Here is a 12,443-nt window from a genome sequence, read left to right as displayed (position 1 = left end):
AAATACCCTTTATACCTTAATATACTGCCCAAATTCTGCAATAGTATTGTGGCATCTGAGCCATTAAATCACAGAAATAAAGGGTCTAAATTAATCTGATGTACCGTAAAAGGTCTCCTGTTATATCCCTCTCTCATGCCCAAACTGCCATCAATGATGTATCGTAAAAAGCCTCTATAACAGATGTTCTGCTTCCTGAACAACTTATCCCATAATAACTAAAGCCTCCAACCGGAGTTCTCGGAGTTAGACAAAGCACTGGTGCCATCAAGTTGATAGAAAAGGAGAACCATGTATTGATAAGAATGAAAAAAGTCCTCTTGGGCTGCAGTACAAGGCACACAACCCAATGTTTATTAGTGTCTAAGTTATAAAGAATTACAAGCTCAACACATGATAGACCACACCATATCAACTTAGCATGAGAAAGATTATTACCCAATCATCATTCAGATTGGGACATAAGCTCCCTCGTAACACCACATCAGCTTCCTTTTGCTCCTTGTACTGCAGCCCAACACTCCAAACACTTGGACCCAGCTTCCATCTGCTCACATTGCAACCGGTTGATACACAAGAACAACACCTGCATAGTATTCCACAGTTATGCCAACATGAATTAGTGAGCGGAGAGGATTACGTACTCAACAAAACCATGTACTGGAAATATGTGACATGCTTCTTGGTGGAGTTCTGTCAAAGCCCTAGTGTGTAAAATTTCAGGTGCTGCATTTGCTTAAGTAATATGTTTTAGTTTCACACAACAGAAAGAAAAACAAAGCGGCACAAAAGTATGGAGATTTTCTGCCTACCATTTTGACTTGGGCGCTTCCTCCCATCTCCTTCGCTTGATTGCACTATCAAAAAGTTACAATGGTGACACTGGGATTCCCCGGGTGCTTGTTGATCGCCTTGCTGATCGCGGCCCGAAGACTCTGCACCTGCATGTATGGAGCCTCCTCCTGAAATACGTGTTCCCCTCCTTGTGCCACAGCAGCAAACCTATCAAAACTCTCCCTGAAGAGATTGGCCCACTTGTAAATATGCACCTTGCACGCCCTGAGGCTCCCTAGGCGCTCGATGCCATTGAGTACACCATCGGCTTGACGCACTGCTTGCGCACAACACTCTATAGTCAGGTTCTGAAGCCTTGGCGTAGCGCCTGCCTCGAATGTAAGGCAGGGCACTTCATGCGCAAAGACAAGATACTTGAGGTTTGGGAACGTCGCACCACGGACAACAACGACGTCTTCTTCGGGAGCATGATCCCTTACACTGTCCTTGACACGCAGTATAAGGTGCACCAGCGAGGTCAGACTGGCAAGAACCTCGACACCAACCCTTGCCAGTGATACAAGTTGCATCTCGGCCCGTCAAAAAAAAGATACAAGTTGCATCTCCAAGCTTTTCAGATTTTTGAGTTGCAAAATCCAATCGGGGACCACGGAGAAGGGGCAGTTCAGTACATGCAGTCTATGAAGATGGCACAGAGGTGGGTTCCAATAAGTCAAACAATCATATCCTAAGGTGTACCCAACAGTGGTTAGGGATCGAAGGCTGTCAAGCCTACAGAGTGAAGGGAGTAGGGCATCTTCAAAATCACTGAATCCAAAGAGATATAGCTTTAACTCCCTTAAGTTCTTCAGATTACCGAGTCCCTTCAAGATCTCCACATGTATAATGAAGGGCTCATGCAGAGTACGAAGCGCTTCCATCCTGCCAATCTCACCAAACAAAGCCAAGTTTTTAGGAACAATGAGATGCCACAACATTGAGGGTAAGTAGAGAACATCCAGCTCTCGACGATTTCCTCCACCGACTATCTCCAATGACTTCAAATGTTTCAGTGTTTGCAATTGTTTTAGTAGTTCATCACACTTCAAACCTCTGATCCTCAAATATGTCAGCAGGAACAAACTGCGTATCGAAGGCAGATCATATTGCTCTTCCTTGGAATCATACACATCAAGATGTAGAACTCGCACAAGTTGAAACCTCGAGAGAGAAGGCATACATTGACCAGGGCCCCAAAAGTTAACTGACCTAACTTGGGCCAGAGCAATGTTCCCTAGCACATGATTGCATTATGTATTTCTGAGTTGGAGGGACAATCGGCGAACTTCCATGGAGCCTTTCATGGTATGTGGATCATGAATTACAGGGGATTCCTTAGTTACAGTGAAAAAGTTTTCTTCTGTGGACTTCTGTATGATAAAGTCAAGCAATACTCACTCACTGACATATGGAGAGCTAGGAACCCCCATCCACATGAGAGCGAGCTCCCGCGACGCTGCCGCCACCGCCGCGGCCGCCGCCGCCGCCGCGGCCGCCGCCGCGTAGATTCGATCCCCGAGCTCCTCCTCATCCTTGTCTCATGGCCTCCTCAGCTTCCACCTCCCTCTCCCCAGCAGCCCTCCCAGCCACCACTCCACCTCCACCCCCCGCTCCCTGCCCCCCTCCCGATCCAGATCCAGATCCCTCGCTTGCTGCCGCCGTTGGAGGGCTGGAGGCTCCCGTCCCTTGCTCCCTGGGGTGCTCTGAGCTCCTGCTGCCACCTCCTCCACCTCGCCTTCCCGTGAACTCTACGCCGAAGCTGGTCGCCGAGGCACTTGTGGCCTCTTCCGAGCAGCTTTGGGTGGAGGTTGGGGGACAGCGTCATTCGTGGATGGAGAAGGCGCCTGCTCCATCTCCCAGGAAAGGGGTCGGTCTCTCCCTCACCTTCAAGAGGAGAACGTACGGCCGCTGCTTCCGTTGCGTCGCGTCGGAGCACTTTGTGGCTGACTGCCGCGACCCTATAAGGTGCCTGGGTTGTGGCATCTCTGGCCACCGCGAGCGGGAGTGCCCGACACGCCTTCCGGCTAGACAAGCTTCAACCCGCCACTCCCCCTCGCCTGCGGCCTCTCCACGTCGGTCAGCGGATGCGCCACCCTGCCACGCGCCTCCGCCAGATCCGCGACTTCGCTCATTGGCCTCCCTTGCTGCCTCTCCGGCTGTGCTCGTTCAGGAGGCGCCTTGTAGCAACTCCGGCTCCCCCTGCTCAGGTCTTGCCGACCTCGTCAAGTCTTCCATTGCTACTGAATTGGGGCTGCTCCAACCCCACTTTGTAGCTCAGATCGAGGCGCTGCGCACCGAGGTGCAAGCCCTGGCTGCTGCTCGTACTGAGGAGGTCATTCAGCCTCTCCGCGACATGGCGTTCGCTCTGCAGGGTTGGGCGGTTCAGGTTTCGAGCCTCTTAGAGCGGCTGGAGGCTATCAGTGGCAGTGTTGTTTCTTGGCCGGCCATCAATGGGTCTCCTGAGGTGCGAGAGGGTGGGACTACGAGGATCAGTGGGGGACCTTTCTCTTCCTCGGCACTGATGGATCCGCCTCCCCCCTGGTGTGAGCATGAGGAACAGGCGCCTCTCGTTGTTGCTTGTGCTAAGGGTGTCAGTGAGATTAGTGTGGCTGGTTGCTCGTCCGAGGTACTGGCTACTATGGCGCTCCCTGCAGATGTTTTTCCTACTTTGGATGTAGATTTGCACAAGATGGTGATTCAACACGAGGAGGAGCAAGGAACGATTGAGGAGATAGTCAAAGTGAGCAAGGACATGGAGCAGATTGAGGTGGTTTTGCCTGCTGGCTTGGCTGCAGAGGTGCCTCCCTTGGTCTCCTCTCCAGTGATGCTTTCTTCAGGGGGCACTACCAATATGATGTCTTCGGGGTCCGAGGAGCTACTTGGTGACATTGGCATGCCTCAAGGTCCGGCTTCAACCACCTTGCTGGATGAATTCCTAAGTAGCTTCAGTTGCACAGCGCCGCGGTCCTTGCTCGAAACACCGATTCATGTGCAGATTGAAGGGGCATCTACTTGTTCCGAGAGGTGTAGTGGACGTTTGGATAAGAAGAACAAAAGTTGCAACATCCCGACTGCCAAGCGTGCTGAATATAGGTTGGCGGAGGCTTTTGGGGAGCTACCAAAGGGAACGACATCTAAGAAAGTCACCGAGGAGGATGTGCAAGAGAAGATGAAGTCTTATTTGCGGATGTACAAGAAACCGCTCACGTCGATGGCGATCCAGGCAATTCGTGCCTTGGTGGAGGTTAATGTGTAATAGCATTTTTCTGAAGGTTAGGCACGAGTGCACATCTGGGTGCAGGCGTGTTCTTGAGGTTGCAGAGGTTGATTTGGTTGGGTGTGTTGTGTTGTCGATGGTCTTGGGCCTAGGCACTCTTGTATCCGGCTCGGACGATGTTCCTTGAGTGCTAGTCGGGTGTGTGTGGTCTTCGCCGGTTTTCCTTGATTAACCGTGCCATGTACAGTTTTTGGGTCCAGTTTCCATTATTAACTGGACCAATTCTCTTCTTCTTAATGCAATGCGGGAGCTCCCCGCTCTCTGACGAGGTTCCGTCAATAAAGTCAAGCATTAGATCATGCACTCGACAAGACAACACATTCCCACAGTCATCAAACTCGGCTATCAAGGTGCGCCTATTTGCCACGCCCAGCAATGGCCTCGTCCACGCTTCCTACGGCAGCTTGCTTCTGTACCAGCACAGGCCATCCCATAGATGCTTCCTTCATGACCCATTCTCCGGAGCCGGAGCCACGCCGGCCATCGAGGTCCCATGCCGCTACAAGCGACGCGCCAACCGTCCTCACGATGTCACCGCCATCTGCAATCTCATACCTCGGAACTCGTGATCTGTGTTGAAGATCATCATCCAGTCGCATCAACTCGTCGTCGCCATGTTCCTAGGCGGTCCGTTCAACGTCGCACCAGCTCCCAACTTTGCATGTTTCCTGCAGGGCACGCCGCAGCCGCTTTCATGGTCACATGCGGCCGGCACGTCCGCTGGTCACTACCATGGTCTGGACTTTTTCTACATGGATGTAACCATCCACCAAGGAAAGATCTTTGCTATCGGCTGGAACAGGGATCTATTCGTCCATGAGTTTCTCGTCGGAGAGGCAGCGGCACTATCTCAGAGTCGAGTTGAGCATGTCATCAAGGGAGAACATAGGGCACCCCACGCAAAATATTACCTGGTGACATCGTCGGACAACCAAAAGCTGATGATGGTCCGCTGGAGAATCATGGACGTGGTGACTGATCACCACACGATGAGCTTGCATGTATTCGAAGCAGACTTGGATAAGGGCCAATGGTCGGCGGTGAAGGACATGAGCAACCAGCTCCTATTTGTTGGCACGACGGGCTCTAGAGCGCTTGCAGTGGGAGGCTCGTCGGAGCAGTATCACCGGAGTTTTCAAGGAGGGAACCGTGTGTTTGTTCTAGGCAGCGACTGGGCATGGGCACGGGCAATGCGGCGGCCCGCCCCCTGCAGGTGCTCCGACTGCCGAAAGCTTGTCGATGGCATTACCAGTTACTGTGTATATGACATGAAGACTGGAAAAACGAGTCTGGTTTCACTCAGAGGTCACACTCCAACGAAATCTTCCAGGCTGGAATGGTTCTTTCCCTCTACGTAGAAATCCAATGGTTCTAAGAGATACATAGTTCGATCAGACACACCATTCAGAATCCCATGAAGAACAAATTAAAATAATTTCTTTATGTTTAGTTATCGAAATATCAGTAGTTTGTTTGTTCATGCACTATTGTCTATTGTAGTATTATTATTCAAAAGAAATAGAAAGATTGTTTAGCGGGATTCGATTACAAATATAATTTCTTTTATTTTTACTATTAAAGGGGAGTAGGTTCATCATTTCGTACTTAGATTATGTTGGCCCTGGTCCCACCTCCTCACTCCACCAATTTTTTTCTATCCTCCACAAACCGATGTGTTGAATATATGTGTACGTGTATATTGTGTCTGGGGTCCACTTCCTAGTTCATATGTATAGGTGAGGTTGTGATCCCCCTCTGTACATCATATATACGTGCCTGATGCATCGATCAATGCATTGTGTTTGCACAGTCTACTTCATCTTCTACATGGTATCTATCGCAAGTTAGCCGACCTAACCCTACCCACCGCCGCCGCCGCCTTTCCACTTGCCGCCGCCACCGCCGCCGGTCGCCGCTGCCCTGCCCACCACCCGCCGTCGCCGGCCTTCCTCTAGCCTCCGCTGCCACCGGTTGCCACTGCTTTCCCGCTTCCGCACTCCCTCCTCCACCCAACCCTCACCCCAACCCGCACCGCACCGCCCCAAACCCTAACCCCAACCCGCGCCGCCTCCACCTCCCACGCCACGCCATGAGCTCCTCTTCCTCCACCGTTTCCAACCCCTTCGTCGGTCCCGAGGTCACCCTGGTCCGCTATCTCAACATCCACGAGCGTGTTTCGGTGGTGCTTGATCAATCCACTGCACCCTACTCCACTTGGAAGCGGTACTTCTCCTTGGTGTTTCGCGAGTACCTACTCCATGGCCACGTCGATGGCACCGTGGACTCGATCCTCATGATTTACGACAAGGAGTGGATGATCCTTGACTCCACCATCATCTGCTGGTTCTACCTCACCATCTCCAGCGACCTTTTCCACACGATGGTGGATGATGATGACGACGCCTACGCCGTCTGGACTAAGCTCAACGGCCTCTTCACCGACAACAAACTACAGCGCAAGGTCCTTCTCGACGGCGAGTTTTACGGGTGCCAGCAGCTTGGCTCGTCCATCGATGATTTTTGCATGCACCTCAAAAAGCTTGCCGAATAGCTCTGTGATCTCGGTGAGACAGTCGGCGACGAGCTCCTCATCAGCACCCTCACCGCCGGCCTCAACAAGGACTTTGGGAACGCCACCTGTAACATCCCAAATTTTCAATTTGGAATGTTATACATAGATCATCATTGCATATCATATTTTATTTGCATTTTGGCTTGATCCTAGAAATCCTACGCAACTCAAGGACCCATGGAGAGAGTTGGGGATTTCGTTATTTTCATATTTGGGGTTTTATCAAATTTTGAAAATAGGATCATTTGATTTAATTATTTTATCTTCAATAATTCCAATTATAAAAATAAGTAAGAGGGAATAAAATGACTTTCCCAAATTAAAGGAATATTGAGGATTTGATAAAAAAATCAAATAAGATTTTTTATTTTGGAGTTTTCCGCTTTTTTATTTGAATTTAGAAAAAATGCGCGTTTTTCAAAATTGCATTTAGGACCCCAAATAAATGTTCACCTTGTCCGGCTTGATTTTAGAAGTCGGGCAAAATTTATTTCGGGATTTTTGGAGTCTAATTTAGAAAAAATGCGCGTTTTTCAAAATTGCATTTAGGCCCCCAAATAAATGTTCACCTTGTCCGGCTTGATTTTAGATTTCGGGCAAAATTTATTTCGGGATTTTTGGAGTCTGTTTAGTATTTCTTTTATTTGTTTTTCTGCGCGAAACTATTTAAAAAAAACGAACGGACCTAGCCGGGCCGTACCCGACCCAGACTCTAGCCCGACCGGCATTTATAAGCCGGGGAAGCCTAGCCCGAGCCACCCAGCCCCGCCCTAACCCTAGCCGCCGCCGCCCCTAGCCGCCGCCCCGAGCCGCCGCGCGCCGCCGCCGACCGCTGCCGCCCCGCCGGAGTTCGCCGCCGCCGGAGGTAGCCGCCGCCGCCGCCAGTCTTCATCGGTTAACCATCCGGTTTTTTTATAAAAATCGCGGTCGTTTTCTTTTTTTTAGATCAGTTTATTTTTTTCCCGGTTTAGTTTATTTAGCGGACGTTCGTCCGTACGTTCGTTTTAACGAATGGTTTTCGTCATTTAGCCGCAGACAGCGAACGTTCGTTCGTTAGCCTGTTCGTCGTTTTTTGTTTTCCCGGATTTTCCACGATTATTTCTGATCACGATTTCTGATCCAATTTTCGTTTTAGTTTAACTTTTCGCTCGTTCATCGAAATCAGGCGATTCAAGTGCCTAGAGTTTCGTCTCGAAACCCTCTTTCCGTTTAACCAACTCAAACAAGTTTTTGCTTCTGTAAAATTTGACTTAGATCCAGATTAGTAAATGAAGCTTATTTCTTTCGATGTTTGACTTTCGTTGCTTCGTTTGATTTGATTCTTTTTGCAAACCGGAGTTCTTAAGTTGAAATTTCTGGTTAGATCTCTTATTCAAGTTTTACCTGTGCTTTAGATGAGTGCTTATTGTGTGCTTGTTTGTTTGCGATAGAGTACCCGGAGTGCGCCGCTTGCTACTTCGAATCTCTAGGTTTCACGGATCATTAGCAAGGCAAGTAACACTTTGATCATACCTCTTACAACCCAGTTTTATTGCATTAGATCAATCCTCAAACATTGCATGATTAGGATCTAATTAAATTGTGGGTTTTGGGAAAATAGATGAGGTAGTACCTATTACTTGTTTTATTATCAAACCCTTGGGAGTTACTTCTACGTTTGCTTATATTGCCATGCTATGCTAGTAGACGTGGATTGGGTAAGTGTATCCATGACAGATTTGAGATTGTTAATTAATGGTTTATTTAAGGTGGCAACTTTAATACACATCTGGGTGGATTGAGGCACCTAGGTATTCCAGCGATTGCCTGTTTTTCTTTATGGACCACCACCCAGACTCTAAGGGATCATGAGATTATTTCATACTAGAAACTTCTGTGTGCAGCCACGAGCTACTATGGGCTCTAGCATAGTTGATTAAGTCGTGCGAACTATTATAGTAGTAGACTAGAAGATGTAGGGGAAAGTAGGTGTAACGGTCTACCCGATCGTAAGGTGCTAGCGCTTCTGAAAGACTATGTCTCGGTCATACGTTTCTCAAACACCATGTAGTGCGAGAATCCCAACGGAGGAGATCGAGTCTTGTGGGGAAAAGTGCGCAAACCTCTGCAGAGTGTATAAATTAATCATGCTTAGCCGTGTCCTCGGTTATGGACGTCTTGAGTATCTAGTACTTGGATTATCATGTGAATCTCATCATGTGACTTTAATTAATTTTGTTGGATTTTAATGATGATGTTTAATTAGGATTGAGAGGGTGTCTATGCTCTCAATGTTTAACAACCACCATGTTAGTTAAATAAAATTTATTCCTTTGTAGTAGGGAAAAACTGGCTTTACGCTAAACTGTAACCATAGAGCTTTCCACCAGCCATATATGCATGTAGTATAGCCTATTTTTGTTCATTACTCTCTATGTGTTACATTGCCAGCATATTCCATGTGCTGACCCGTTTTCGGGCTGCAACATTCGTGTTGCAGACTTTTCAGACGACGAGTAAGGTGCCTTTAGGTCGTGGTTCTATACTCGGTGATGCCGTTGGAGTTGATGGACTCACTTATCTTCCAAGCCTTCCGCTGTTATCGTAATTAGATGGCCTTAAGCCATATTATTTGTAATAATTTCTCTTTTGAGACACTCGTTGTAATAAGTGTGTGATTGCTACTCTATTATAAATCCTTCAAGTACTGTGTGTGTCAGTATTACTAATCCAGGGATGACACTGAAGCACAGAGATCAGACTGTTTGAGGTCTGGTCGCTAGAAGATGATATCAGAGCACATGCTGACTGTAGGACACGATCACTAAGCTAAAGCCCTAGATCACTACTCACTCTTCTCATTTCTGACTCCTCATCTTTTCTACTCTTTTAGGATGGCGGATGCAAGGAACAAGTTCACGCAACCGGATGAAGATACACCCTTTGGACGCCACCTGAAGGAAGTCACTAAGTACCTGAACATCGGAGTACCAAGCTTCACTGGGACCTACAATGCCACTTTACCCGAGGAGGAGCGTTTGATGATTCAAGTTCAAGTTTCAGGAAGGACGTTCGCACCAGTCACCGAGCCCATAGAGTTTTCCTTTGATGCACCAACCTGGAGTCTAGGAAAAAGCATGGCAGCCCACATCGCCATGGGACGTATTGGAGAAGTTTACCGCAATGATCTCGAGGATACTGTCGTGGAATTGTCACGGCAGATGTCCTTAGTATGAGGACTTAGTCGCGAGGCCAACGCATCTATGTGGTAGCTTGAGAGGGGTTGAGCGGAATCGAGAGACGCAACACAAGACAAGGATTTAGACAGCTTCGGGCCCCGGGAAACATCATCCGGTAATAACCCTACATGCTGTTTGTGGCTAGATCTCATTATGCTCATGAGAGAGCTATCGGTAAGCCGGCTCTTTGTGTCTAGCCCTAGAGATTATTTTCTTCTTGCTTGTCCCTCTTTGGGGAGCCCTGCCCCTCCTTATATAAGTTAGAGGGGCGGGTTACATGTGGAGTCCTAGTAGGACTAGGATTAGTCTATCTTCTCTTACAAGTTGATTACAAGTCCGGGTCTTGCTTCCTCGTAAAGGAGATATTCCTCACGCCTTTCCTCTTAAGACGGCCTACCATAACGTAGCCGGCCTTCTGGGCCTTGAGCCTCTTGGGCCCCCGGGTCTTGTCGCTCCTTTGATCCGCTTGCCAGGTCACCCATAAGTCGCCAAGCTCGGGCGGGTCACTTAGTGAGTCGTCCAGTCAGGGCGGGTCATTAGTGAGTCGCCAAGTCCGGCCGGGTTATACATCTGGCCGGGTCATACCGCGGGGTATATCCCCGACAGATACTATCTACCAGATTTGTGGGCGCCGAGATGAGCACTGGGAAATGATCAGCACCAAGAAGGATAGATCAATCGCAGCTTTTATCCAGGAGTTAAACCAGCACATTCATCGTCAGGAGAACCAGATGTGCGCAGGCATGTTAGATCTGAAGAAGGCTATGACAAGAATCACGGAACTGGAGGAAGAACTCAAGGCTACACGTGAAGATTATGAGGAGGAAATCGCCGTACTAGTGGAGAAGAATGACGACCTGATTAAGAAGATCGGAATATTCATGGGAGACCCCACACCAGTAGAAGAAGACGAAGAACCCAAGGAGATTCGCTCGGAAGACTACATCATCATCGACGACACCGACTCTGACCTGAATTGCCGGGTCTTCAAATATTCAACTTATATTCAGCCGACTTGAGATATAAAACTTGCCGGTTTATGATTACCAAAATTGCCGGGTTATAAATATATGATGCCGAGTCATAATTGTCGCCGACGCTGGTTTATGATTTTTGCAGACACCGGGTCAATCTGATTTACTCAAACTGAAAATTTGAAGATATTTCTCCCTTATATCCATAATACCTGTAGCCCCCAAGGGCCGGTTTAATCAGCATGAATAAGCCGGGACTTATCACCATGGCTTTAAATGAAATCCAGTTGTGTAGCCCCCATGAGTCGGCTATAGTCATAGTAGTGTAGCCGGGTCATCCTAGAATTTTTTTAAGCAAAGATCAATATGCATTAGCCCCCAAGTGTTGGGTCATTATGTAATAATGAGCAGGAACTTTGTAAATACGATGATGTAAATTTGAGCAGTAACGTGTAACCCCCAAGGGCCGGCTTAGTAAGATAATACTAAGCTGGGACTTCTCATTGAAAATAATATCATATGATGTAACCCCCATCCTGGGGCTTGAACCCACGTCCACAAGGTTATGAGCTTTATGCTTTACCAACTGAGCACTGGATCCTTCAATATATAATGGAATAAGGCTTGTGTATCTTGAATTTTAACAGGAGCAATTGGTAGCCCCCAAGGGCCGGCTCATTACAATGGGATGAGTCGGGTCTTCAATAAGGCCAATAAAAATGACTTTGCATTAGCCCCCAAGTGTCATGGTGCATGCTTGCAGCGACATGAGACTTGCATATTTGATGTAACCTCAACTTGAATAATGTAGCCCCCAAGTGTCGGGTCGTAAGCCTGCAGCGACTCGGGACTATTTCCTCCATTGTAAAATAAACCATGCCCATTGATAAAGATAATAGTTGTGGCGCTAAAGCGACTTTGAAAACCTCAATCATAATACTGGTTATTGCTAATCATAATAGAAATCCAGCCATGTTGGCTATTCAAAATTTGAATAATATAATCCGGTATGAAAACCTCAATCATTCAATATCATCATTGAAAATCCAGCCATGTTGGCTATTTTAAAGAATTCAAATACCTTATCTGTTGACAAGTAAATCCGGAGTTTAAATACCCGGCGGCTCTTGGCCGATGGCGATTCAATACTCCTTCATTGTAAACCGGAATTTTCATGACCCGACGGCTTATAACCTTTTGAGAAAAATCCAGAACGGATAATCATTTTGAAGCATCAACTTTGGTAATGAGCTTGAACTTAATCATTTACATGTCATATTTCTGCAAATCCTGCAGAGAGTTTAAACAACATATGCCCTGGCGACTTAGCGTCTAAACCAGGGCGGGTCATAATATCTCACATATAACTACTGTGATATTGAATTTGTACTGCCGGCTTACATAACCTGTGCAGTGAGGGTGATAACCCAATCCTTAGAAGCCAATGCTTCCACATAGATGATGATTGTCATAAACTGGCGACTTATAGTCAAAAGTCAAGCCGGGTTTAAGCATAAAACACTTATATATATTTGAGATATAATCCTAAAAAGGACTCAAGTTAAGTA

At 47.6% G+C, this 12,443-nt stretch overlaps 1 pseudogene; it reads right to left on the bottom strand.

Annotated features, from left to right (window-relative positions):
- Nucleotides 1-860: 860 nt before the first annotated feature.
- LOC119299851 lies at nt 861-4,606 on the bottom strand (annotated as a pseudogene).
- Nucleotides 4,607-12,443: the final 7,837 nt, after the last annotated feature.

This window comes from Triticum dicoccoides, chromosome 5A (genome assembly GCF_002162155.2).
Source record: "Triticum dicoccoides isolate Atlit2015 ecotype Zavitan chromosome 5A, WEW_v2.0, whole genome shotgun sequence".
NCBI classification, from domain to species: domain Eukaryota; kingdom Viridiplantae; phylum Streptophyta; class Magnoliopsida; order Poales; family Poaceae; genus Triticum; species Triticum dicoccoides.
This window is presented reverse-complemented; position numbering and strand designations above follow the sequence as displayed.